The sequence below is a fragment of the Pristiophorus japonicus genome, chromosome 1 (assembly GCF_044704955.1).
Source record: "Pristiophorus japonicus isolate sPriJap1 chromosome 1, sPriJap1.hap1, whole genome shotgun sequence".
NCBI classification, from domain to species: Eukaryota; Metazoa; Chordata; class Chondrichthyes; family Pristiophoridae; genus Pristiophorus; species Pristiophorus japonicus.
The window spans coordinates 404,538,427-404,564,376 of record NC_091977.1 but is presented as its reverse complement, the minus strand read 5'-3'; the positions used below and the strand labels follow the sequence as shown (position 1 = coordinate 404,564,376).

Genomic DNA, 25,950 nt, shown 5'->3' with positions numbered 1-25,950 from the left:
CAGGATGAATGTTCCCAATGTTGGGGAAGTCCAGAACCAGGGGTCACAGTCTAAGGATAAGGGGTAAGCCATTTAGGACCGAGATGAGGAGAAACTTCTTCACCCAGAGAGTGGTGAACCTGTGGAATTCTCTACCACAGAAAGTTGTTGAGGCCAATTCACTAAATATATTCAAAAGGGAGTTAGATGAAGTCCTTACCACTAGGGGGATCAAGGGGTATAGCGAGAAAGCAGGAAGGGGGTACTGAAGTTGCATGTTCAGCCATGAACTCATTGAATGGCGGTGCAGGCTAGAAGTGCACCTATTTTCTATGTTTCTATGTTTTCTATGTTGCAGAGTGACCAAGGTTAGGAACTAAATATTCCAGGATACTTGAAGAGATAGGCAAAATGGAAAAGGAAGGGGCGTCACCGTAATAATAAAGGATGGGATAAAGACAATAGAGAGAAAGGATCTTAGCTCAGAAAATCGATATAGAATCAGTTTGGGTGAAGCTAAGAAACAACAAGGGGCAGAAAAGGCTAGTGAGAGTAGTTTATAGTCCCCAGAGAGTAGTTGTGGTGTCAGGCAGAGCATAAATCAGGAAATTAGAGGTGCATTTAAAAAGAGTAATATAGTAATCATGGGATACTTTAATCTTCATATAGACTGGGCAAACCAAATTTGCAGTAATAGTGTGGCGAATGAGTTCATGGAATGTGTTCAAGATAGTTTTCTAGATCAGTTTGTCAAGGAACCAACTAGGGAACTGGCTATTTTAGATCTAGTATTGTGCAATGAGAAAGGGTTACTTAATAAACTTGTAGTAAAAGAGCTTCTGGGGAAGAGTTATCATAATATCATAGAATTTTATATTGAGTTTGAAAGCGATTTAGTTCGGTCCAAAACTAGGGTCTTAAATCTGAACCACACAAACTACATAGGTATGAAAGGCGAGTTGGCTAAGGTAGGTTGAGAAAATAGATTAAAAGATATGACGGAAGATATGCAATGGCAAACATTTAAAGAATTAATTCATAATTCGCAATGAATATAGATTCCCTTAAGGAATAAAAACCCCACAGGAAAAGTGGTCCAACAGTAGCTAACAAGAAAAGTTAAAGATAGTATCACTTAGAATCATAGAATGGTTACAGCACAGAGGAGGCCAATCGGCCCGTTGAGCCCATGGCGGCTCTCTGCTGGAGCAATTCAGCTCGTCTCACTGCCCCGCCCATAGATTAAAGGAAGAGGCTTATAATGTTGCCAAAAATAATAGTAAGCCTGAGGATTGGGAGGATTTTAGAATTCAGCAAAATATGAACTTGCAAAAGTAAACGCGAGTCCCTTAAATGCAGAGACAGGGAGGATAATGGGGAATAAAGAAATGGCAGCAAGATGAAATGAATACTTTGGGCCCAAGTTTCGGGCCGCGCCTAGAATGGCGCAGCCCCGACCTGGACACCCGTTTTTCGCGCCACAAAGTGCGCCTAAAAAAAACTTCCAGATTCTCCGGCTCCCTGCTGGTCCTCTGGCCCTCGGCACGGCGCAGCACGAGCTGTAGGGGGAAGAGCTATGTCCCTGCGCTGAAAACAGTGCCGGGACTTCTGCACATGCACGCTACAGTGGGCGCGCATGTGCAGTAGCTCCAGGCGCCCAAAACTGTGTGGGAGGGGCCCGAAGCACGCAGCCCCCAGCCCTGGCCCAATGGCCTCACTGGCGCTGCGTGCATAAGGCTGCCTCCCACGCCCAGCTCCTGCTTCCTCCCAACCCGACTCGACTCTCGCTTCTCCCCGCCCCCCCCCCCCTCCACGCCCCCGGACCGGACTGGACCCGACCCGCGCTCCCTCCCACCACCCCCCCCCCCCCGACCCGACCCGCGCTCCCGACCTCCCCCCCCACCCCACCCAGACCCAATCTGACCCAACCTGATCTCCCTCCCCCCGCCCCCGACACGAACCGACCCGCGCTCCCTCCCTCCCTCCCCGAACCAACCCGACCTCCATCCTCCCCCCCCACCCCCGACCCGACCCGTGCTCCCGAACCCCCCCCCACTCCATGCCCCCGGACCGGACCAGACCCGACCCGCACTCCCGACCCCGACCCATGTTCCCTCCGACCTGACCCGCGCTCCCGACCCCGGACCCCGGACCCGACCCGACGCCACCTACCTGTAAATCTAGTGCTGGGGACGGGCCCTGCCCGAAGTCTTGGACCCGGCTGGGCCCGGCCCATTCAGCCTCCCCCCCACTCTTCTCCTTCCCCCCCTCCCCCCCTTATCCTTCCCCCCCTTCTCCTTTCTCCCCTTCTCCTTTCTCCCCCCTTCTCCTTTCCCCCCCTTCTCCTTCCCCTCCTTCTCCTTTCCCCCCCTTCTTCTCCTCCTCTCCCCCTTCCCCTTCTCCTCCTCCTCTCCCCCCTTCCCCTCCTCTCCCCCTTCCCCTTCTCCTCCTCCTCTCCCCCCTTCCCCTCCTCCTCCTCTTCTCCCCCTTCCCCTCCTCCTCTCCCCCTTCCCCTCCTCCTCTCCCCCTTCCCCTTCTCCTCTCCCCCTTCCCCTTCTCCTCCTCTACCCCCCTTCCCCTTCTCCTCTCCCCCCTTCCCCTTCTCCTCTCCCCCCCATCCCCTTCTCCTCTCCCCCCCTTTCCCCTTCTCCTCTCCCCCCTTTCCCTTCTCCTCTCCCCCCCTTCCACTTCTCCTCTCCCCCCCCTTCCACTTCTCCTCTCCCCTTCCCCTTCCCCTTCTCCTCCCTTCTCCCCCTTCCTTCCCCCATCCCTCCCTCCCCCTCTGCCTCCCTCCCCCCACTCCCCTCGCTGTCAGAAACACAGACACAGACAGCGAGATAGAGACACTGACAGAGACACACTGGGGGGGTGGGGGGGGTGCCTCCCAGCATGCTGTTGGAGGGCTCCCGGTGCTGCAGTCGGTAAGTAGAAAATGTTTTATTTATTGATTTAAAAAAACATTATTTCTTATTAATTTTTTTTGATTGATTTATTGGTTGATTTATTGATGTTTTTAGAATTTATTATTGATGATGGCTCTTTATTTGTAAAACTGTGTTTAATGTTTGTAAACTTCCCTTTAAACCGCGCCCCCCATTCCCTACGCCTGATTTGTAACCTACGCCTGATTTTGTAAAGTGTAGACAAGGTTTTTTCGAGCGTACAAAAATCTTCACTTACTGCATTCTAAGTTAGTTTGGAGTAAGTTTTCACTGCCGAAACTTTGAAAACAGGCGTAAGTGGCCGGACACGCCCCCTTTTGAAAAAAAAATTCTGTTCCAAAGTGAAACTGTTCTAACTGACTAGAACTGGAGCAAACTAAATGCCGAGAATTTGAATTTCTAAGATACTCCGTTCTACACCAGTTGCTCCAAAAAATCAGGAGCAACTGAGGCCGAAACTTGGGCCCACAGTATCTATCTACACAGTAGAAGACACAAAAAAACTTCCGGAAATAATAAGGAACCAAAAGGTCTAGCAAGAATGAGGAACTTAAATAAATCAGTAATAATAAAGAAACAGTACTCGAGAAATTAATGGGACTAAAAATCAACAAATCTCCTGGACCTGATGGTTTATATGCTAGGGTTTTAAAAGAAGTGGCTACAGAGATTGTGAATGCATTGTTTTTGATCTTCCAGAATTCACTAGATTCTAGAACAGTCCCCATTAGATTGGAAGGGTAGCAAACGTAACCCCGCCATTCAAGAAAGGATGGAGAGAGAAAACAGGGAACTATAGCTCAGTTAGCCTGACATCAGCAGTAAGGAAAATGGTAGAATCTATTATTAGGGATGTGGTAACAGGGCACTTAGATAACCATAATATGATTGGGCAGAGTCAACACGGATTTACGAAAGGAAAATTGTGTTTGACAAACCTATTAGAGTTTTTAGAGGTTGTAACTAGCAGGATAGATAAAGGGAAACCAGTGGACGTAGTGTATTTGGATTCTCAAAAAGCATTCGATAAGGTGCAACATAAGAGGCTATTATGCAAAATTAGGACTCATTGGATTGGAATAATATATTAACATGGATTGAGGTTTGGTTAATGGACAGAAAACAGTGAGTAGGAATAAACGGGACATTTTCAGGTTGGCAGGCTGTAACTAGTGGGATACCACAAGGATCAGTGCTTGGGCCTCAGCTATTTACAATCTATATCAATGACTTAGATGAGAGGACTGAGTGTAATGTATCCACATTTGTTGATGATACAAATTTAAGTGGGAAAGTAAGCTGTGAGGAAGATGCAAAGAGGCTGCAAAGGGATATAGACAGGTTAACTGAGTGGGCAGATGGAATATAGCATGAAAAAGTGTGAATTTATCCAATTTGGTAGGACAAATAGAAAAGTAGAATATTTTTTTAAGTGGTGAGAAAGTGGGAAATGTTGGTATTCAAAGGGACCTAGGTGTCCTTGTACACGAATCACAGAAAGTTAGCAGGGAGGTACAGCAAGCAATTAGGAAAGCAAATGGTACAAAGGGATTGGAGTACAAGAGTAAAGAAAAAAAAAAGATTTGCATTTCTATTGCACTTTTACGACCACCGGACATAACAGCGCTTTACAGCCAATGAAGTACTTTTTGAAATGTCGTCACTGTTGTAAAGTAAGAAATGCGGCAGCCAATTTGCGCACAGCAAGCTCCCACAAACAGCAATATGATAATGACCAGATAATCTGTTTTTAGTGATGTTGATTGAGGGAAAAATATTAGCTTTGGCCAGGGACTCCCAGGTGTTAGTGGCGATATTGCACTTTATCAAGGAGGCTTTGAGGGTGTCCTCAGCCCACCTGGGCCTCACTTGCCGTGTAGGAGTTCCGAGTAGAGCGCTTGCTTTGGGAGTCTTGTGTCCGGCATGTGAACAATGTGGCCCACCCAACGGAGCTGGTCGAGTGTAGTCAGTGCTTCGATGCTGGGGATGTTGGCCTGATCGAGAACACTAAGACTGCCCTAAGTGAAGGAAGAGCATCCAGGAGGGCACTGAGCACCTCGAGTCCCGTCGCCGAGAGCATGCAGAAAACAAGCGCAGGCAGCGGAAGGAGCGTGCGGCAAACCAGACTCCCCACCCATCTTTTCCTTCAACGACTGTCTGTCCCACCTGTGACAGAGACTGTAATTCCCATATTGGACTGTTCAGTCACCTAAGAATTCACTTTTAGAGTGAAAGCAAGTCTTCCTCAATTTAGTGGGACTGCCTATGATGATGATGAAATATTAGCTGGTACACTGGAGATAACTCCCCTGCTCTTCTTCGAAATAGTGCCATAGAATCTTTTATGTTCACCTGAGGGCAGATGGGGCCTCGGTTTAAAGTCTCATCCAAAAGGCAGCACCTCCAACAATGCAGCACTCCCTCAGTACTGTCTTAGCCTAGATTTTTCTGCTCAAATCTCTTACTACAATTATATAGGACCTTGGTGAGACCACACCTGAAATACTGTGCACAGTTTTGTTCTCCTTACATAAGGAAGGATATATTTGCCTTAGAGGGAGTGTAACAAAGGTTACTAGACTGATTCCTGGGATCAGGGGATTGTCCTATGACTAGGACTGAGGTGAGGAGAAATTTCTTCACTCAAATGGTTGAGAAGCTTAGAAATTTTCTATCCTAGAGATATGTGGATGCTCAGTCGTTGAGTATGTTCAAGACAGAGATCGATAGATTTTTAGATACTAAGGGAAGTAAGGGATATGAAGATAGTGCAGGAAGGTGGAATTGAGGTAGATGATCAACCATGATCTTACTGAATGGCAGAGCAGGCTGGAAGGGCCTACTCCTGCTCCTATTTCTTATGTTCTTAACAAACAAGAGGCGTGCGTCCTTTACCCATGACTAAAACAGACGTTAAGCTCTTTGCATAGGTAAATAAGGCACTTAATGCCTGATTGAGGTCCCCGCTGGACAACTGATTTGCCTGGAGGCTGGTTGCACTCCAAGAAACCAACTTGCAGATCAACTGCAGAAAAAAGGGAAGTTATTTTTTTTAAAGAGAATTTATATAGCCCCTTTCACGACCACCGGATGTCTCAAAGCGCTTTACAGCCAATTAAGTACTTTTGGAGTATAGTCACTGTTGTAATGTGGGAAACGCGGCAGCCAATTTGCGCACAGCAAGCTCCCACAAACAGCAATGTGATAATGACCAGATAATCTGTTTTTGTTATGATGATTGAGGGATAAATATTGGCCAGGACACCGGGGCTAACTTCCCTGCTCTTCTTCAAAATAGTGCCATGGAAGCGTTTACATCCACCTGAGAGACCTGACAGGGCCACGGTTAAACATCTCATCTGAAAGACAGCATCTCCGACAGTGCAGCACTCCCTCAGCACTGCACTGTCAGCCTAGATTTAAGTCCCTGGAGTGGGACTTGAACCCACAACTCAAAGGTGAGTGTGCTACCCACTGAGCCACAGCTGACATTTAACTGTAAAGCACCTTCCCAAACCCCCCCACCTCCCTCCCCTCCAACGGCCCCAAGATCCCAGACCTCCAGGAGCTGGCCAACTTCCAGTCTCACCCCTGGCCCTAACCTCCAGGCTCCCTAGATTTCCCAACTTGCCACAATCGCTTCCTGCGATTCCGCAGCCCCCCCGCCCCCCCCCCCCCACCGCAAGCCCAAATATTCCCCCCAGCCAGCAATCACCTACCCGCGTGGCCTCCTCCTGCATTGCCATTGATATGGGAATGAGGACCGATGCCCAATATCCGGGCTACCATCTGTGTGCAGGGTAATTACCCAGCACCGGGGAGCCCAATTGCCATGTTGTTTAATCACAATGCCCTATGTTAATATCACATCATGGACACACTGAATTATTAAATGCTATTAGTCAGAACATACTTTCTTAAAGCAATCACACTACTTCTTGATGTAAGATTTACCCCAACACTGTGAATGATTAATCCTCATTAACCAGTTTCGCAATGTTAAGTAATAGTCATCACAATGACTCAACTAGAGCAGTCTATATTATATAGGATTTGCTTTGTCATCATGAGTATATTCAGATGCTTCTGGTTTCTATAGCTACCTTATATAATCACTGACATGATACTACAATAACTGGCTCTGTTTTCAGAACAAAATAAGAGATCACATAATGAAAGGAAATTGAGCTTTGTTTCAATAAGAATTCTGGTTAAACCAGTATTTCAAATTTCATTTTGGTATGCACTATCCTAGTGAACCTCACAGTGTATACTCTTTACACAGTTCATACAGCACAAAACTACTCACCTTGCAACAGTTTTCTTACTACGCAGTATAAATCTCAGCTCAAAATGACTTTCAGTGTCCTGGTCCTGATTTCAAAACCACTGGCCTACAAACAAAAGTACTGATTTATTTAGTATATCCAGCTCCTGTCGTTTTTAACATAAGCTAAACCTTGTTTCCTTTTCTTTTTGTTTTAATTGTCCGATTTCAACTTCTTTATTTTACATCGAATTTACAGCACATAAACAGGCCATTCAACCCACTTCTCCACACAAACCTGCTCTCACTCTATTTGCTTCACCTAACCCTATTAAGGCATCAGCTGTGTCTCAGTGGGTAGCATACTTGCCTCTGGGTCAGAAGGTAGTGAGCACATAAATCTAGGCTGACACTCTAATGCAGTGCTGAGGGAGTGATTTCAACCACTGAGGCAGATTATTTCTTCTGGTATTGAAAAGCTGCTAATAACACATATTTTATGGTTATAGAGGGGGTGAATTTCCATGGGGGTTCGTCTGCTATAACTGCAATGGAAGAGCCATGGAAGCCTTAGGATAATAGCGTAAACACCATTTATGCCATTTATCTGGGGTTTCCGCAGTTCATCCACTGAGGTTACAGAAGACGAGCAGTAAAACCCCAGCAGAAATTCGCCCCCTAAGTGACCCATTGTCAAGATGGTGATTTGTAGCTTTCTCATATGGGAGAATTCTTACTGAGTGAAATTGTACCTGTGAACAGAAAACCCACCAATCGCATCATACCTGTTATGATAAACATTTTATACTGTGGAACAGCAAACAAGCCTCTGAAATAACGGTGATATTGGTTAAAGAAGGACTAATACAGTGGTTTTCTGTGGGAAAACTCATAATTTAGGAGGCTGTAGCTTGGTATAAAATGTGATTGCTTCATGAAACTCTGCAAGTGTCTATTTTCTTCTGAATGTCACAGAGCAAGTCACACAGTGCAACAAAAGCACAGAATTAGCTAGGATGATACATATACAGGAGAATACAAGTTACAGAGAAGATGTACACCGAGAGACAGCCAAATTTGGAAAGTTATAGAGATGCAGACACAAATAAGAAGATGGAGAGACACATATATTATCATGGTTTTTCTTATTAAACTTTTATTTGTTATTAATCATTGTGCCGGGAATGACTGCAGCCAATGGTGAGTTTCTTCCCTCAGCTCCACTGACTTCAGTTTTACTAGAGCTTCTTGGTGCCACACTCGATCAAATATTGCCTTGATATCAACGGCAGTCACTCTCACCTCCACTCTGGAATTCAGCTCTTGTGTCCATGTTTGAACCAAGGCTGATAGAGGTCTGGAGCTGAGTGGTCCTGGCAGAATCCAAATTGACGATCAGTGAGCAGATTATTGGTTGATAGAGAATTCAAACAGGCTGCATTTAGACAGGCTGTGAAAATTCACAGACACCAAGTCAGAGATGCTACGTGAGTGGGAGCATGTTGCATTAAGTCATCAATCAACTTGACATTTTAGGATCTTGGGTAGCGAGCCAATTAAAAGGTTAAAAGACTATAATTGAGCCAATAAGGTCAAAGAAGGCGAGTTCTTTTCTGTAAATTGAACCCGGTATAAATACAGCCATTTTGGCCATGTGATATCAGAAGGACAAAGACCTGGCTTAAAGCCAAGAGCTTGTTACTGCTGCTAAAATAAAGTGACATTAAAACTACAATCGGAGTTCGTATTTCATTGGAAATTAAGAGATCTAACATGGTGAAGAAATGCTGCTTGATAGCACTGTCAACAACACCTTCTATCACTTTTTTGATGTTTGGGAATAGGCTGAAAGGGTGTTAATTGACCAGGTTGGATATGTCCTGCTTTTTTTTTGTGGAAATGACATAACTGGGTAGTTTTTCACACTGTCAGGTAGATGCCAATGTTGTAGCCATACTGGAACAGCTTAGCTAGGGCTCTTGCTAGTATGCTAGTAGCGGAGCACAGATATTCAGCACCACATCCGGGATGTAGCCTTTGCTATGTCCAGTGCACTCGGCTGTTTCTTCATATCATGCAAAGTAAGTCAACTTGGCTGAAGACTGACATCTGTGAAAATGTGGATCTCAAGTGGAGAGCGCGAAATATCACCCACTGGACACTCCCAGCTGAAGATAGCTGCAAACACTTTAGCTTTGACTTTTGTACTCATGGGCTGAGCTCTGAGGATGGGTTGCTCATGCAGCCTCCTCCTCCCGTTAGCTGTTTAATTGTCCACCACCATTCACGACTGGATGTGTCATGGTTACATAGTTTTGATCTGATACATTGGTAGTGGAATCGTTCTGTTCTGCATGTTGCTTTTGTTGTTTAACATGCACGTAGTTCTCTGTTGTAGCTTTCCCAAGTTGACACCTCATTATCAGGTGTGCCTGATGATGTTCTAAGCATACTCTTCTACATTCCTCATAGAACCAGGGTTGGTCACATGGCTTGATGGTGAAGGTAGCATGAAGGACAGTGGTATACAATTCTGCTGTTGCGGATGATTCACAGCACCTCGTGGATGCTGCGATTTGAGCTTCTAAATCTGTTCTTAATCTTTCTCACTTAGCACAGTGCCAAATGACATGAAGGGATATCCAGGAAGTGCGCAGTGGTCACTCCTACTAATGCTATCATGGACAGACAGATCTGCAACAGGTAGACTGGTGAGGATGAGATCAAGTAGGTGTTTCTCTCACATTTGTTTTCTTATCACTTGCCACAAGCCCAATCTGGCAGCTATGTCCTTCAGGACTTGGTAAGTGGTGATACTAACGAGCCACTCTTGGTGAAGGAGATTGAGATCTGTGTGTTATTGCTACCCCCAATGCTTCCTCCAAGTGGTTTTTAACAAGGAGCAGTACTGATTTATTAGCTGAGGGAGGACGGTAGGTGGTAATCATACAATGGTAACCTAAAGTAATAAGACTTCATGGGATCCGGAGTCAATGTTGAGCTGGGACACAACATACCCAGGGATGTTGATGGAGGAGTCTGGCATGCTATGCTGATAGATATGATTATGTGAGTATATCCATGTCAGGCTGTTGCTTGACTAATCTGTGGGACAGCTCTCCCAAAACTTTGCCACCAATTCCCAGATGTTAGTGAAGAGTACTTTGCAGGATCAACTTGGCCTAGCAAGTCACTTCAGAGGGAAAGCAAGAGCCAACCACCTTGGTGGGGGCCTGGAATCACTAATAGGCCAGACTGAATAGGGATGGTGCGTTTCCTTCTCTATAGAATATTAGTGAAACAGTTAGGTTTATAACAACAATCTAACAGCTTCATGGTCACTTTTACTCATACAGGTTGAACCTCCCTTATCCAGAACCCTTGGGACCTGGCCTGTTCTGGATAAGGGATTTTTCCGAACGAGGGGTGTTCACGTGTTCACGTTAAATTGGATAGGACAGGTTCTGAGCAAGAGGGTATCGGGGCTGGCTGGCTTGGGGCTGGGAGTGCGGCCATGGGGCGGGGGGGGTAGATTGTGGGGTCTGGCCAGCAATTGTGGGAGTCGGCAACGAGGAAGGACTTCAATTTGTTCATGTCGGAGTGCTGCGCATGCGCCACCTGGTGGCCGGGAATGGTTCTGGACGAGGGGTGGTTCCGGATAATGGAGTTCTGGATAAGGAAGGTTCAACCTGCATCATCTTTTTATTTGTAGGTTTTGTTTCAAACTGAATTCAAATTCTCAAACTGCCATGGTGAATTTGAATGGTGCCCTCTGGATTATTAATCTAGGCCATTGGATTCTAGTGTGGATTTTAACTAATGATGTCACTCCATTTTATTATAAAATATTTAGTCAAGCCAACTTTATTTTCTGTACTTTCCCATTTAGAAACATATAAACATAGAAAATAGGTGCAGGAGTAGGCCATTCGGCCCTTCTAGCCTGCACCGCCATTCAATGAGTTCATGGCTGAACATGCAACTTCAGTACCCCATTCCTGCTTTCTCGCCATACCCCTTGATCCCCCTAGTAGTAAGGACTTCATCCAACTCCCTTTTGAATATATTTAGTGAATTGGCCTCAACAACTTTCTGTGGTAGAGAATTCCACAGGTTCACCACTCTCTGGGTGAAGAAGTTTCTCCTCATCTCGGTCCTAAATGGCTTATCCTTAGACTGTGACCCCTGGTTCTGGACTTCCCCAACATTGGGAACATTCTTCCTGCATCTAACCTGTCTGAACCTATCAGAATTTCAGAGAGCATACGCTGAAGAAATAATGAAAAAAACTCGTGGGGTGAAATTGCGTAGCATCCCATTTGGGGGGGGGTAACAGCCACGAGGCGGAAGTTCCTGTGACAGGCGTGGAAGACCCACCCCGTGACCTATATTCGGGTTACCGCCCCCGAGAGCAAGTGGAGCAAAATATTGCACTCCACTTACTCTGTGCAGTGCGAGTGGAGCGCGAGCGGGGTGGAAAGACTCCGCGAGGGGTGCAGCGCTACGCGGTGGGACGCGTAGTGCTACCATGTACACAGGGTCCTTCCCTACATTAAAGGGGTGGGCCAAGCTGCCCACTAAGCGGGGGCAGAAACGGGGCCACCAGAGAGCGGGTTGCTATGGCAGCAACCTGGCACACAAAGGCACGGACCTCGCGAACCATCAACAAGAAGGCTGCGACTAGTAAGTCAGTCATTTTTTAATTTTGAATTCGACATCTCACCTTTAATTTTCATCCCGCAAGCAGCCTACAGCCCGGTATATGCCCCCTGAAGCTGTCACTGGCATCGCCCAGCACAGCTTCAGGGGACGCAACCGAATCTTCATTCCGGGGTGAAAAAGGGTCGCTGCGCACCGTCGCTACCGGTTACCGCCACTGTTAAACACCTGTGGAATTTTGCGGGGGTCGTTAGTGGCGCCGCGGCCAGGGCGAAATGATGTTTGTGCCCCGTTAGCCTGGGGCTAACAGAGAGTCGGGATCAATGGGTCATTTTCAGGTCAGCAAATGGTAACTAATCGGGTGCCGCAGGGATCGGTGCTGGGGCCTCAACTATTTACAATCGATATTAATGACTTGCATGAAGGGACCAAGTGTAATGTAGCCAAGTTTGCTGATGATACAAAGATGAGTGGGAAAGCAAGTTGTGCGGAGGACACAAAGAATTTGCAAAAGGATATAGACAGGCTAAGTGAGTGGGCATAAATTTGGCAGAAGTGGGAAAGTGTGAGGTTATCCACTTTGGCAGGAAAAATAAAAAAGCAAATTATTATTTAAATGGAGAGAGATTACAAATTCCTGCAATACAGAGGGACCTGGGGGGGTCCTTGTGCATGAAACACAAAAAGTTAGTATGCAGGTACAGCAAGTAATCAGAAATGCAAATGGAATGTTGGCCTTTATTGCAAGGGGGATGGAGTATAAAAGTAGGGAAGTCCTGCTACAACTGTACAGGATATTGGTAAGACCACACCTAGAGTACTGCGTACAGTTTTGGCCTCCTTATTTAAGGAGGAATATACTTGCATTGGAGACTGTTCAGAGAAGTTTCACTAGGTTGATTCCTGAGATGAATGGGTTGAGCAGGTTGGAGTTTAGAAGAATGAGAGGTGATCTCATTGAAATATTTAAGATACTGAGGGGGCTTGACAGGGTAGATGCAGAGAGGATGTTGCCACTCGTGGGGGAATCTAGAACTAGGGGGCATAGTTTAAGAATAAGAGGTTGCTCATTTAGAATTGAGATGGGGAGAAATTTCTTCGCTCAGAGGGTCGGAAATCTGTGGAATTCTCTGCCCTGAGAGCTGTGGAGGCTGGATCATTGAATATATTTAAGGTGGAGATGGACAGATATTTGAGTGATAAGGGAGTGAAGGGTTATGTGGAGAGGGCAGAGAAGTGGAGCTGAGCCCAGGATCAGATCAGCCATGATCTTATTAAAGGGAGGAGCAGGCTCGAGGGGCCAATGGCCTATTCCTGCTCCTATTTCCTATGCTCTTATGAATTTCTCCCCCTCTAACGTTTTGTTCCACACTGCAGTTATTCCAAAGTGATCTAATATTTATTTAGTTGTAAATATTCCACGATTTGTAAACAAAAAGAACGGTAACAAGAATGTGAATATGAGAGGTCAGTGGCTGCTGTGACGTTGGCAACATTTTGCAATCTTTTTGCTAAAAGTATAAATAACTAAATGGCTGAAAAGGGTTTACATGATGTGTTTTCAGTGGAAGAAAGCAGCCAGAATGCAACAGAGGAGTACTGTGTCCACCTACCGTTAAGCTGTTGACTGCATATATAGCAAAGGACTGACTTATCTAGACTTGCCTGAGGAATAGTATATATGTTAGCTAGGATTCACCAAGAAAGCTGCGATATAGAGTTGTGCTGAATGCTGCAATCTGACCTACAGTCAAACTCTAAACATGATACTGCCAGTAGTTGTCAAGGTCACTTCAGCCTGAATTCCTATGCCTCTAGCTAGCATTACTGTATCTGCCAATGTGCTAGCGACACATGTATCAAGCAGGTGACTGTTGCATGGCTAGCACTTTTGTCCTGTTTTGTACTGAAGAGCATGCGATAGAAGCAAGAAATGTCTGTCAAATTTCACCACATAAAATACATGGGTTCATTGATGGCAGCAATATAGCCAACTAGCCAGCAGATTTCTGCTCCTCCTGCTATCAATACTCTGACTGACCTGTGCACTGTGATTGCCCAGTGTTTTCGCTTCAAACTCATGAACTGCATCCTCTGAGATGTGCATAGCTGTGCTGGTGCTTACAAATGTTGTTGTGAAGGACACAACGACAACGTGCATTGATATTGCACCTTTAACATAAAGAACTGCCCCAAGGTGCTTCACAAAAGTGTAATCAGACTAAAGTGAATGCTGAGTCAAAGGAGATATTAGGAGGGTTGACTAAAAGCTTGGTCAAAGAGGTGGGTTTTAAGAAAGTTCTTAAAGGAAGAGACGAAGGTGGAGAGATTTACAGCATACACCCTGGCTTCCAATGGTGGGCCGAAGGGAGTGGAGGATTTACCAGAAACTACAGTTGGAGGAATGCAGAGTGCTCAGACATTTTTATGGCTAGAGAAGTTTACAGAGATAGGAAGAGGCAAAGACATAAAGGGATTTAAACACGCGGATCAGAATTTTTAATTTGAGGCATTGCGGGGGGTGACCAAGTGCCAATAAAGATCAGCAAGTACAGGGGTGTTATGTGAGCAGGACTTGGTGCAGGAGAGGATACGAGCGGCAGAGTTTATGGTGGGTGGAGGCTGGGAGGCTGACCAGGAGAGCATTCGAATAGTTGAGCCCGGAAGTGACAAAGGCATGGATCAGAGTTTCAGTTGCAGATGGTCTGAGGCAGTGGTGGAGGGGGTGATGTTATGGAGCTGGAAGAGAGTGGTCGGACAGTATAAGGGGTCGGAACCTCAGCTCGAGGTTAGAAATTAAACAGAGTGGGATAGATTGGTGGCGAGCATACAAAGTTTGTGGCAGGGACCGAAGACAATAGCATCGGACTTTCCAATGTTTAACTGGAGGCTCATGAATATTGGATACGCAGTCTGACAACACAGAGGCAGTGGAGGGGTAAGGCCATGGAGGGATTTGAAGACCTGAACACAAGGAAGAGAATTTTAAATTTGAGGCATTGGCGGACCAGGAGCCAATGTAGGTCAGCGAGCACAGCAGAATGGGTGATCAGGACTTGGTGAGAGTTAGGATACACACAGCAGTTTTGGATGAGTTTACATTTATTTTGGGCGGAAGATCGGAGGCTGGCCAGGAGAGCATCAGAATAGTTGAATCTTGAGGCAAGAAAGGCATTGGTGAAAGTTTTAGCAGCAAATGAGCTGAGGTTGGGGCCGAGACAGGCAATATTACGACATGGAAGTGGACATCTTTGGTGATGGAGAGTATTATATATGTACACTTGTATTTATTCTGTACAGCCACCAAAGGGCTCATCCCCTGGAGTCCCAAGGGATCCCATAATCCCTTGGGAGTACAGGTATTTAAGGAGGCTTCACAGATTGGAGAGGCACTCTGGAGACCTGCAAAAAAGGACTAAGGTCACACTTTACTTTGAGCTCACAGTGTTCAGTCTGACTCTTTCTCCATACAAAACAACTGGCAACGAGATACAGATAGCGAACCCAAAAATACAGAGAACAGTGGGCATCCTGGAGAAATTCTCGGAGGGTGATGATTGGGAAACTTTTGTGCAGCGACTCAACCAATGCTGCGTGGCCAACAAGCTAGATGGGACAGATAACACTGCCAAATGAAGGTCGATCCTCCTCACCGTCTATGGGGCACCAACATATGGCCTCACGAAGAATCTGCTCACTCCCGCAAAACCCACGGAGAAATTGTATGACGATTTGTGCACACTGGTCCGAGAGCATTTGAACCCGAAGGAAAGCGTTCTGATGGCGAGATACCAGTTCTATACCTGCAAAAGGTCTGAGACATCTGTGGACGTCTAGCTGCAGGTATGTGTGACCTGCCCTGTTCGTTAGGATTCGAAAGGCCAGGAAGTGGCAAGTTGTGTTGCCGAGCTAAGACGCGTTGCAGGACATTGCGAATTTGAAGGACATTTAGAGCACATGCTCAGAGACTTTTTTGTACTTGGCATTGGCCACGAAACCATACTTCGCAAACTTTTGACTGTAGAGACCCCAACCTTGAGTAAGGCCATAGCGATAGCCCAGGCGTTCATTGCCACCAGTGACAATACGAAGCAAATCTCTCAGCACAAGTGCTGCTAAAAGTACTGTGAACAAAATGATGTTGTTTTCGAATTGTAACGTACAGGGCAGGTCACACATACCTGCAGCTACACGTCCGCAGATGTCTCAGAGTCCACCATCAAGGGTGATGAATGCAAGGCCATTAACACCTTGTTGGCGCTGCAGGGGTGATCATCGTTTCCATTCATGCCGATTCAAAGAATACGTTTGCAAGGCTGTGGAACAATGGGACACCTCCAATGAGTGTGCAGGCGAGCTGCAGAACCTGTTAAACCTGCAAACCACCATGTTGCAGAAGAGGACAGATCCACGGAGGATCACGATGAACCAGAGCCTCAGATCGAGGAGGCAGAGGTACATGGGGTGCAACATTCACCAGGAACTGTCCCCCGATAATGCTGAATGTTGAACTAAATGGACTCCCGGTGTCAATGGAGCTGGACACGGGCGCGAGCCAGTCCATCATGGGCAAAAAGACTTTCGAAAGGTTGTGGTGCAACAAGGCCTCAAGGCCAGTCTTAACTCCAGTTCGCACGAAACTAAGAACTCACACGAAAGAACTGATTTCTGTAATCGGCAGTGCTACCGTAAAGGTCTCCTACAATGGAGCGGTGCACAAGCTACTATTCCGGGTGGTACCGGGCAATGGTCCCATGCTGCTCGGCAGGAGCTGGCTGGGAAAGATATGCTGGAACTGGGATGACGTCCGAGCACTATCGCCCGCTGATGACACTTCGTGTGCCAAGGTCTTAAACAAATTTCCTTCGCTGTTCGAACCAGGCATCGGGAAATTCCAAGAAGCAAAAGTGCAGATCCACCTAATTCCGGGAGCGCAACCCATCCATCACAAGGCGAGAGTAGTACCATACATGATGAGAGAAAGGGTAGAGATCTAGCTAGACCGGCTGCAAAGATAGCATCATTTCACCAATCGAGTTCAACGAGTGAGCCAGTCCTATTGTCCCAGTCCTCAAGGGAGACAGCACCATCAGAATCTGTGATGATTACAAAGTAACTATCAATCGTTTCTCCCTGCAGGACCAATACCCACTACCAAAGGCCAACGACCTCTTTGCAACGCTGGCGGGAGGAAAGACGTTCACGAAACTGGATCTGACTTCAGCCTACATGACGCAGGAACTAGAGGAATCATCGAAGGCCCTCACCTGCATCAACGGTCTTTTTGTTTATAACAGATTCCCCTTTGGAATCCGATCGGCGGCGGCGATATTCCAGAGAAACATGGAAAGCTTACTGAAGTCGGTCCCGCACACCGTGGTCTTCCAGGATGACATCTTGGTCACAGGTCGGAACACAGTCGAGCATCTGCAGAACCTGGAGGAGGTTCTTAGTCGACTCAACCGCGTGGGGTTCAGGTTAAAACACGGGAAGTGCATTTTCCTGGTGCCTGAAGTGGAGTTCCTGGGAAGGAGGATTGTGGCGGACGGCATCAGGCCCACCAACGCGAAGACGGAGGCAATCGAGTACGCACCGAGACCACAGAACGTGACAGAGCAGCGGTCGTTTCTGGGACTCTTGAACTACTTTGGTAACTTCTTACCGGGTCTCAGCATACTGTTAGAACCACTGCATGTCTTACTACGAAAAGGGGATGAATGGATTTGGGGCAAAAGCCAAGAAAATGCCTTTGTAAAAGCGAGAAAATTGTTATGCTCAAACAAATTGCTTGTGCTGTATGATCCATGGTACTAGCATGTGATGTGTCGTCCTATGGAGTCAGGTGTGTATTGCAACAAGCTAATGATTTCGGGAAACTGCAACCGGTGGCTTATGCAACCGGTGGCTTATGCATGGCTGAAAGAGCCTACAGCATGATTGAGAAAGAAGCGTTAGTATGTGTCTATGGGGTAAGGAAAATGCATCAATACCTGTTTGGGCTAAAATTCGAATTGGAAACTGACCATAAGCCACTTATATCTAAGAGAGTAAAGGGATAAATACCAACGCATCCGCCCGCATCCAGCGATGGGCACTCACGTTGTCCGCATACAACTACGCCATCCGCGAAAGGCCAGGCACAGAAAACTGCGCCGATGCTCTCAGTAGGCTGCCATTGCCCATCACAGGGTGGAAATGGCGCAACCCACAGATCTAGCCATGGTTATGGAAGGATTTGAGAGTGAGCAATCACCCGTCACTGCCCCGCAGATCAAAACCTGGTCAAGCCAGGACCTCTTATTATCTCTAGTCAAAAACTGTGTGCTTCACGGGAACTGGTCCAGTGTCCCAGTGGAAATGCAGGAAGACATAAAGCCGTTCCAGCGGCGCAAAGATGAAATGTCTATGCAGGCAGATTGCCTTCTGTGGGGCAATCAAGTAGTGGTCCCCAAGAAGGGCAGAGAAACCTTCATCAATGCCCTCCACAGTGCTCCACCCAGGCATCGTAATGATGAAAGCAATAGCCAGATCCCATGTGTGGTGGCCCGGTATCGATGTGGACTTAGAGTCCTGCGTTCACAGATGTAATACATGCTCGCAGTTAATCAATGTACCCAGGGAGGCGCTGCTAAGTTTATGGTATTGGCCCTTCAAACCGTGGTCTCGGGTACACGTCGACTATGCAGGCCCGTTCTTGGGTAAAATGTTCCTTGTGGTTGTAGACGTATACTCCAAGTGGATTGAATGTGAGATAATGTCGGCTAGCACGTCCGCTGCCACTACTGAAAGCCTGCAGGCCATGTTTGCCACACACGGCCTACCCAATGTCCTGGTGAGCGACAAAGGGCCATGTTATACTAGTGCTGAGTTCAAAGAATTCATGACCCGTAACGAGATCAAACATGTCACATCTGCTTCGTTTAAACCAGCATCCAATGGTCAGGCAGAGAGAGCAGTGCAAACCATCAATCAAGGCTTGAAGAGGGTAACTGAAGGCTCACTGCAGACTCGCCTATCCTAAGTTCTGCTTAGCTACTGCATGAGACCCCACTCACTCACTGGGATCCCACCTGCTGAACTGCTCATGAAAAGAGCACTTAAGACAAGGCTCTCGTTAGTTCACCCTGATCTACATGAACAGGTAGAGAGCAGGCGGCTTCAATAAAGTGCATGTCATGATAGCGCAAATGTGTCACACAACATTGAAATTAACGATCCTGTATTTGTATTAAGCTATGGACAAGGTCCCAAATGGCTTCCCGGCACTGTCGTGTCCAAAGTGGGGAACAGGGTGTTTCGGGTTACACTTTCAAATGGAATCATTCACCGGAAACACTTGGACCAAATCAAACTCAGATTCACGGACTATCCTGAGCAACCCACCTTGGACCCTACCTTTTTTGATCCCCCAACATACACACCAGTGGCAACCGGCACCACAGTTGACCACGAAGCAGAACCCATCATCCACAGCAGCCCAGCAGGGCCCAACACACCAGGTCGCCCAGCAAAGCCAGCTGCACAGCAGCCCAGTGAGAGCCCAACAAATGATTCAACAACACCAGCTTTCACACCGAGACGATCAACCAGGGCAAGAAGGGCCCCAGATTGACTCACATTGTAAATAGTTACACTATTGACTTTGGGGTGGAGTGTTGTTCTAAATGTATACTTGTATTTACTCTGTACAGCCACCAGAGGGCTCATCCCCTGGAGTCCCAAGGGATCCCATAATCCCTTGGGAGCACAGGTACTTAAGGAGGCTTCACAGGTTGGAGAGGCACTCTGGAGACTTGCAATAAAGGACTAAGGTCACACTTTACTTTGAGCTCACAGTGTTCAGTCTGACTCTTTCTCCATACACAACAGAGAGGATATGGGGTCAGAAGCTCAGCTCAGAATCAAATAGGACACAGAGGCTGTGAACAGTCTGGTTCAGCCTAAAATAATAGCCAAGAAGGTGGATGGAATCAGTGACTCGGGAATGGAGTCTGTGGCAGGAGTTGAAGACAACGGCTTTGGTCTTCCCAATATTTAATTCAAGGAAATTTTTACTTATCCTGTACTTTGTGAGATAAATAGCATAACATATCAGAGACAGTGGTAGGGTCAAAATAGTTGGTGGTGAGGTGGAGCTGGGTGAATTAGCATACAAGTGGAACATGACAATGTGTTTTCAGATGATGTTGTTGAGTGGCCGTATGTAGATGAGAAATAGGAGGAAGCCATGGATAGATCCTTGGATGACTCCAGAGGTAATGGTGCGGGAGCGGGAAGAGAAGCCATTGCAGATGATTATCCAGCTATGATTGGATAGATAAGAATGGAACCAGGTGAGGACAGTCTCACTCAGCTAGACAAAAGGAGGAGAGGCATTGGAGGAGGATGGTGTGGTCAACAGTGCCAAAGGCTGCAGACAGGTCGAGAAAGATGAGAAGGGATAGTTCACCATGGTCACAGAGTCGTTTCAGTACTGCAGCAGGGGTGCAAACTTGATTGGAGAGATTCAAGCATGGAGTTGCAGGAAAGATGGGCACGGATTTGAGCAGTGACAATACGTTCAAGGACTTTGGAGAGGAAAGGGAGGTTGTAGATGGGCAATAGTTTGCAAGGTAGAGGAGTCATGTATAGATCTTTTGAGAAAGAGGGTGAAGACGACAGATTTTAAAGAGAGGGGAAGAGCACCAGAGGAAAAGGAACTGTTTACAATGTCAGCATGGGGGCCAGGAAGAGAAGCTGGATGGTCAGCAGTTTAGTGAGAATAGGGTCACAAGAGTAGGAGGTGGGTCTCATGGACAAGATGAAATTGGAGAGGGCATGATGGGAGATAGGAGAGAACTTAGAGAAAGATGCGAATTCAGGGATAGGGCAGGGGGAACCTTGGAGGACATTTAGGGGAAGGGAGGGATGCTGCAGAGGCAACTTAATGAATGGTCCCAAGCTTAGTGACAATGAAGTCCATGAGCTCCTCATACTTGCTTTTGGAAGTGAGGGTGGAGGGAGCAGGGGAGAGGGGTTTAAGGAAACAGCTGATAGTAGAGAAAATGAGCCAGGGATTATCTTTGCAGTCCAGGATGACCTTGGAATATTGAACAGTTTTGGCAAAGGAAAGCAGGACCCAACAGTGCTTGATGTGGTCCAACCAGATCTGATGATGAATGGCTAAACCAATTGAATGGCTCAACTGCTTTCAGTATTGTTCCCTATAGATGATAAGTATATTCTGTGTCGGTCCTACCTACATGCATCACACTTCCTTTATCTAGGCTAAACATCACGTGCCATTGTTTGGCCCATTTCTCTAGTGCATCTAAATCTTTTTGCAGAAGACTGCACTCCTCTACAGTTTTAACCCTTGCACAAATTTTAGTATCATCTGCAAACTCACTGACCATATTCCAACACTAGTATCCAGGTCAGTAATAAAAGCAATGAACAGCAGTGGGTCTAATGCCAATCCCTGGGGATCACCATGAGTAACCTGCCACCAGGCTGATCCACAACCGTTCAATACATTTTCCCTGCTGGATTGGTTGCCAATTCCTAATCCCGTATATCAAATTCCCACTGATACCACAAGATTTTATCTTATGAAGTAACCTAATGTGAGATATTTTCTGAAAATCCAGGTAGCCAATGTCAATCAGATTATCCTCATCCACTAACCTAGCAGCTTCTTCAGTAAACTCAATCAAGTTTTTGAGACACGACCTTCCTTTCTGGAACCAGTGTTGAGTATCCCTTATGGCCCCTTCTCTTTTCTAGTGATCATAAAGAACATCTCTTAGGATCCCTTCAAGCATCTTTCTGATGATGGATGTTAGGCTGATGGGCTTATAGTTCCCTGGCTTTGATTTGATCGCTTTTTTTAAAATTGAAACTACATGAGCTACCTTTCAATCTAAAGGAACTATCCTGATGCTACTGAAGATACGGGCAAGCGGCTCACAAAGAACGATCCCATTTTTTCAATCACCCTTGGGTGGATGTCATCTAGACCTGAAGCCTTATACATTTTGAGATTTCCTCTTCTAGTCAAGATGAAGTCTCTATCTGTTTTAACATTTATAATGTTATTTACTATGATACATCCCACAGCTGGAATATGAAGAGACCTGCAGAATAGTCTTCTGGTTCAACTCCAAAGTATACCCAACAGGGAAAGTATTAAAAAATCTGCCTGTTCCTCAGATGTTTGACTGTAGCAGAAAAAGCCACAGCCAGAATGTCTTTTCCCGCTCGCAACAGAAAAAGTGCATGATTGGAATGATCAGGTAAGTGTAGCCTCCTGTACTGAATATTCTTATTTACTATCTATTTAGCAAGTAGAATCCAAAATAAAAAATGCTGATGTAAAAACCGACAGTGAAGCATTGGAGAACATCAGAGCTGACAACAGGAAACCTTCTCACTCTGATCAACGTGCCTACCGTTCGAACCGACCCAGCACTAGACAATGCAAGAAATAACATCCCTGGATCTGCTATCAATTAAACTGAAAGTCTGCTCTAACCCCTTCCCCAGATAGGAAAATAGAACAAATCTGCATGCTCCTAAGGACACTTCAATCTCGTTCGCAATTCAGAATTAAATTGTACCAGCTGCCCTTCCCCCACCCTCAAGACATGGGGTTTACAACTAAATGTGACCAGTCAGCCCCGTTCTCAGAAAAATAAACCAGGTCGATGTTGACTTTTGGCCACCTGACAGGCAGATCGCCCTAGCTGGTAGCTCGTACCCTTGGTAAAGAGTCGGCTGCTATTTTGAAGGCCAGGCCTCATTTTAATCAGGGCGCCAGGTGGAGCCAGATGCAGCTCGCCAGATTATGGGCCCAAGTTTCCACACGATAAAAAATGGGCGCCCCTCCGAGCTGGACGCCCGTTTTTCACGCCTAAAACGGCGCCTAAAAAAAACCTCGCAATTCTGGAGCGTTCTGCAGCTCCTTGTCTGCCTGGCGCGGCGCCCAGGGGGGGGCGGAGCCTACACTCACGCCGACTTTGTAAGTGGGAGGGGGCGGGTACTATTTAAATTAGTTTTTTTCCTGCCGGCAACGCTGCGCGTGCGCGTTGGAGCGTTCGCGCATGCTCAGTGTGAAAAAAACATTGGCACTTGGCCATTTTTGTAGTTCTTTGTAGCTGTTTAATTTTTGAACATTTTTTAATAAAAGCACATTGCCATCAGCACGTCAGCACTTGCAGCTTTCTCACTGTCTCCTCCCCCCCCCCCGCCGCGGGAAGAACGGGCTGTTCAATTCCCCCCCCCCTCCCCTCCGCGGGAACGAAACGGCTGTTCCCTTCTCCCCCCTCCCCTCCGCGGGAACGAACGCCTGCAGCATTCTCCGTGCCTGAAGCACTTTCACACAGGTAGGAAGATGGTTTATTTAATCTTTTCTTTGCTTATAAATGTTTATTCAGGTTGGATTTATTTGTATAATATTTGTAGAAGTATAAATAAGGATTTATTGTAGAATTTAATGACTTCCCTTTCTCCCCCCCCCCACCTCGTTCTGGACGCCTAATTTGTAACCTGCGCCTGATTTTTTAATGTGTAGAACAGGTTTTTTCAGTTCTACAAAAATCTTCACTTGCTTCATTCTAACTTAGTTTGGAGTACGTTTTCACTGTGGAAACTTTGAAATCAGGCGTCAGTGGCTGGACACGCCCCCTTTTGAAGAAAAAATTCTGTTCCAAAGTAGAACTGTTCTACCTGACTAGAACTGCAGAAAAAAAAATGTGGAAAATTGCGATTTCTAAGATAGTCCGTTCTCCACCAGTTGCTCCTAAAAATCAGGCGCAAATCATGTGCAAACTTGGGCCCTTAATCACTACATCGTTAGATAGTGTAAACAGCACAAAAACAGGCCATTCAGCCCAACGGGTTCATGCCAGTGTTTATGCTCCACACAAGGCTTCTCCCACCTTTCTTAATCTAACCTCATCAACATCTACTTCTATTCTTTTCTCCCTCATGTGTTTATCTAGATTTCCCTTAAGTGCATCAATTAAGGATGGTTTTAGGCTCACCATCATGAGGCTGCTGCAACCAGCAGAGCATGGTAAAACAAATTTAGGGGGGTTGGGGGAGGGGTTGCGATCATGGAGGAGGGGTCCCAGGGCAACTATGACCCAGATTATTTTTGTGGAGCCCAGAGTAGCAGTCCTGCTCCTACATGCCCCACAGAAATCATTTCAAACTTACCTTTGCTGGGTCTCTTCGGCTCTATCGACTGTAAAAATGATTGGAACCTGCTCGCCGCATAGTTAGAGCCCCTGAGGGGAGCTAACTGCACCAATAGTTACCAGTGCTTCACTATATATTCCCATCATATAGAGAACAATCACACAGCTTCACCTTCATTTTTACGGGGACTTTTATTACTCTGAGTTTAAATAATTACTTTTATTTAAGTATTTTAGTACAAAATAACACTTTTATATTTCAAGCATTTATGTACTTTTTAGTACATTTTTACATAAAATTGTTTTCACTGCAATTTGAAACATATATTGAGAACTTTTTTCGAGGCAAAATTACAATATGTAAATAAAACTGCACCAAAGCACCATGCTACTTACATAAGAACATAAGAAATATGTTATGGAGCAGGAGTAGGCCATTTTGCCCCTCGAGCCTGCTCCACCATTCAATAAGATCATGGTGGATTTGATCCTGGCCTCAACTCCGCTTCCCTGCCCACTCCTCATAACCCTTGGCTCCCTTATCATTCAAAAATCTGTCCATCTTCACCTTAAATACATTCAATGAACCAGCCTCCTCCGCTCTCTGCGGTAGAGAATTCCAAAGATTCATGACCCTCAGAGAAGAAATTCTTCCTCATTTCCGTTTTAAATGGGTGACCCCTTATTCCGAAACTATGCCCCCTAGTTCTAAATTCCCCCGTGAGGGGAAACATCCTGTCTGCATCTACCCTGTCAAACCCCTTCAGAATCTTAGGGGCCCGGCTTTGGTGGACTGCCCAATTCTCGGCGGTCACGCAGTGGGCGGTCAATCTTCATCGCCTGGTACTGCTAGAGTTGATTGCTGGCTACATTGGTCCGGGCGGTCCTGAGTTGTGCATCAGTGGAGTGCGATGCACGGTCTGCCCGGGCAGTGCAGGGTAAGTTGTCTGGGACTTGGGACTCTTTGAGTCCTGAGTCCTGCGCACGCGTGCTCTTTCATCGACCTATGTCCCCCCGCAACCCTCGCCCGGAGAAGAGCAGTCCGGAGGACATAGCCTGCCGACGTCGGATCGCAGGCAAGTGTCTCCAGATATGTTTAGATTTTTAATTGCTTTGTGCAGTGTTTTTGATTTATTTATAATACTTATATTGTTATCTATTTATTTATTTATTTACACATTTTTCGGGAGAGGGGGCGGAATAGATCTCGGGGGTTGGGGTTAAATCTCTCTGTGGGGGGATTAGATCTTTCTGGGGGGATAGGTGATTAGATCTTTCTGGGGGGATTAGATCTTTCTGGGGGGGGATTAGATCTTTCTGGGGGGGGGGGGTTAGATCTTTCTGGGGGGGGGGATTAGATCTTTCTGGGGGGGGGGGGGGCGAGGGGAGGACCAGATCGCTGAGGGGGAGGAATAGATCACTGGAGGGGGAGGAACAGTGAGTTTACATACCGCCGACATCTTCTTAGGAGGTCCCTTGTATCGAGGATGACTTCCTTCCTTGCCAAAAAGAGATTAGTTCACAGGTGTTTCAATGAAGGACTGAATATTCCAGGTCCCAAACTACATGTTGAAGAGTGGAAGATGCCTGTGCATAGATTTTTTTAATGTGTGGTGGCCATTGCACACCAGCCACCACACACAGAAACATAGAAAATAGGTGCAGGAGTAGGCCATTCGGCCATTCGAGCCTGCACCACCATTCAATAAGATCATGGCTGATCATTCCCTCAGTACCTCTTTCCTGCTTTACCTCCATACCCCTTGATCCATTTAGCCGCAAGGACCATATCTAACTCCCTCTTGAATATATCCAATGAACTGGCATCAACAACTCTCTGCGGTAGGGAATTCCACAGGTTAACAACTCTCTGAGTGAAGAAGTTTCTCTTCATCTCAGTCCTAAATGGCCTACCCCTTATCCT

The 25,950-nt window shown here is 46.4% G+C and overlaps 1 protein-coding gene across 2 annotated transcripts in view; it reads right to left on the bottom strand.

Moving 5' to 3' along the window:
- Positions 1 to 25,950, bottom strand: part of ttpa (tocopherol (alpha) transfer protein) — a 95,820-nt gene that overhangs the window by 53,937 nt on the left and 15,933 nt on the right. The window lies entirely within an intron of this gene.